Below are 3,470 nucleotides of genomic sequence, written 5' to 3'. Positions count from 1 at the left end.
AAATTCAAAAGAAATTCTAATGACATTTTTAGTTTTATAATTTCTAAACATTTCTCTTTACATCTACCCTCCTTCAGTGAGGCCTGGCATGGCCAAGCGCGTAAGGCGTGCGACTCGTAATCCTCGGGTCGCGGGTTCGCGCCCGAGTCCCCCTAAACATGCTCGCCCTCCCAGTCGTGGGGGCGTATAATGTGACGGTCAATCCCACTATTCGTTGGTAAAAGAGTAGCCCAAGAGTTGGCGGTGGGTGGTGATGACTAGCTGCCTTTCCTCTAGTCTTACACTGCTAAATTAGGGACGGCTAGCAGAGATAGCCCTCGAGTAGCTTTTGTGCGAAATTCCAAAACAAACAAGCAAACAAACCTTCGTCAGTGAGCTCTTTTATCATATTATAATTGACGAAAGTCTTTCAATACCTTTTCCTATTTAAAATTTCTATATTAATAATGTAACGTTTTACAATGAGCAATATTTTACTTCATATTTTTCGGTGGACGACAATAAATTACAATTTTCAGAACAGTTAAAATACTCTAGCAGTTTCCTCTAAATACATATTGTATCATCATACTCGTAACAGGTAGGAAATGCCATTTATTTAATGACTTTTCTTACCGGATATATTTAAATTTTTAGTGCATTGAATTCAAATAGTTGGAAATTCAATTCTAACATTAATATTCAAAAATCAATGCTTACATACTCCAACATTACACATATCTTCTTCTAAATTTGAAGAAAATAACAACGATAATAAATTTTTTTGTTTGTTTTGAATTTCGCACAAAGCTACTCGAGGGCTATCTGTGCTAGCCGTTCCTAATGTAGCAGTGTAAGACTAGAGGGAAGGCAGGTAGTCATTACCACCCACCCCAACAATGCTTTTGTTGTGATCAATAAAGTTATTAACTGTATTATAAAAGTATCTGTTCATGTCTGGTTCATGATGTGTCTTGAACGTGTTTTCTACGTGTTTTTTAAATATCTCAGCTTTTTCTATGTCAGTGTACGATGTTTCTCCATCCAGTTCAAGTGGTGGATATACTGTGTTTGTTGTTCCTGTATTCGTAAATCTTTTTAAGTGTGTCCAGAATTGTTTTGGATCAGTTTTGTGATTTAGTTCTGAACAGAAGGTGTCCCAGTTTTCTTGTTTTTGTTGTCGGATTAAATGTCGTATCTTATTCCTTATAGTGTTGATCTGTGTTTTAAGTGTGGGGTTGCGATTTTGCATGTACTGTCTGCGGAATATACATCTGTCTTTTATTAAGTGTATTATGTCTTTATGTGGTTGCCATGAGTGAGTTGTTGTGAAGTGTTTTTGTTTCGGTATCGAACTGTTGGCTGCATGTTTTAGACACTCAGAGATGATATGACAGTATGCATCTATATCTGATGCGTCCGCGGCAATATGTAGTACTTCGGGAGGTGAGGTTTGATTTAATATAGTTTGAAAAAATGGCCAATTAGCTTTGTTGTAATTCAGTTGATCTTTAACTTTAATTTTGTTTAAGTGGGGGGTGAGATTGAAGATACACCAAACTGGGAGGTGGTCACTGTCCAAATCGTGACCAACAAGAAAGTTTATGAATTTGCGACTCATATTAGACGAACACAGGCATAGGTCCAGTATTTCACTGGTGCCATGTGCGTACGAGATATGTGTCGGTGTTACATCGTTTAATAAAATCATGTTAGATTCATTCAAAAATTGAAAAAGTATATTGCCGTTTGCGTTTGTACTTCGACAGTTGACAGAGCAGTCAGCAATAATTACATAAACTGACTCAGTAGAACTCTGTCACATTTTTAAGAGATTAGATTAATATAGCAGGAAAAGTACAACTTTCAAAAACATTTACTTTCCAAGTCAAGTTTAAACAACTGGGATAAAAATTAGTTGATTCAGTTAACAGGTACAAGTTTACTGGTGTCACTTAGAAGTAACTAACTAGTTATGCTGAAAGTGTTTATATGTTTATATGTTATATGTTTACTATTTAGATCGCCTGTAATGATTAGATTATGATTGTTATTATTCAATGAATGCAAAAGATTTGCATCTAACACTGTACTAGGCGAGCAGTAGATGTCCGCCACAGTAACGTCAGTGTGATTATGCGTTTTTATATTGATGACTATGGATTCGTTACGGGAAGGAATGCTAAGTTCCTGAACTATAAGTTCAGTCCTGTAAAATAATAAAATACTTCTGTTTGGATCTCTATTATCCTTCCTGTCATGTCTAATAATGGAGTAGCCGTTTAATTTGAACCGATGGTAGTTATAGAGGAGAGTTTCACTAATTATAATAACATCTGGTTTTATGGAGTTTGTTGTATCTTCAATCTCATGTTTCTTGGAAGCAAGAGCACCTTGGATATTGATGTGTAGTACTGAAAAGTTATCCATGTTTAGTGGAGTTTATGATGGAGGTTAAAATTTGCAGCAGGAATTTATGTATGTTTTTCAAAATAATTTTAACTATTATGTCTGTGAGACTGTTGGTGTTTGTAGGGTTTGTATATTCTGCCATAATTTCCGAGAAAGTGGAAGTTATGGCAGATGTCAGTGTGGTTTCAATCGTTGTTGGCGTGGTTGGTTGTGTGTCTTGAGGTGATTTGGGTAATTCGTCTTCACATGGTGATGGTTTTTCCTGTCGGAATGATGAAGTTTTGACCACCGCAGCATAAGTGTTTGTTTGTGTGGTTGTGTTTTGTGGTGCTGGAGTGGTAGGTATGGGTTCGTTAATTGTTCGTGGTGGCGGCGGCTTGTTCGTGTTGGGATTTTTAATTTCATATAAGTGTGTTTTAATGGATTTATATTTTTGGCATTCTTTAGCCGTATGTTCCTCCCCACAATTGCAGCATTTGGGTTTGGGGTTTTGTTTAGTGCATTGTGAAATGTGGTGATTCTCCCCACAGCCCACACAACGCGCATTTGCTTGACATGCTGCTGCTTCATGTCCAAACCTTTGGCATTGATAACACTGTGTGACAACCACTGTTGGTGTTTTTGTTTGTTCAACCGTGTACCTTTGGTACCACATAGTGATACCATTATTAATGAACTGTGTTATGTCCTGGCTATTATCTGTGACTACTTTGATTTAATTAGTGGGTGTTTTAGTGATGTTTGAGATTATTCTGTCCACTGAAATATGTTTTATGTTTAGTGTACTTAACGCATCCTTTATATCTTCTATGTCTATTGAGTAATGCACACCCCATATCACAAATGATTTAGGTGTTGGCTCCAGGTAAGTGGATTGTAATTTGCCCTGTTTTAAATGCGTCTGAAGGCCAAGCTTTCAATAAACAGTTCAAGTCAGCGGATTCCTTTCCTTGAACCAGAACACTGCCTCTAGGCAGAAGCTTAATGTCAATAATCCTGGTCGTTGGTTGGCACCTGTATATTTCTTTTGCCAGTTGTGGCTGGTTGAAACTACCAGGGTCTCCTTGGATAAAAACGGC

Source organism: Tachypleus tridentatus, chromosome 10 (genome assembly GCF_004210375.1).
Source record: "Tachypleus tridentatus isolate NWPU-2018 chromosome 10, ASM421037v1, whole genome shotgun sequence".
NCBI lineage: Eukaryota > Metazoa > Arthropoda > Merostomata > Xiphosura > Limulidae > Tachypleus > Tachypleus tridentatus.
The sequence above is the reverse complement of the archived record's forward strand: the minus strand, read 5'-3'. Positions refer to the sequence as shown.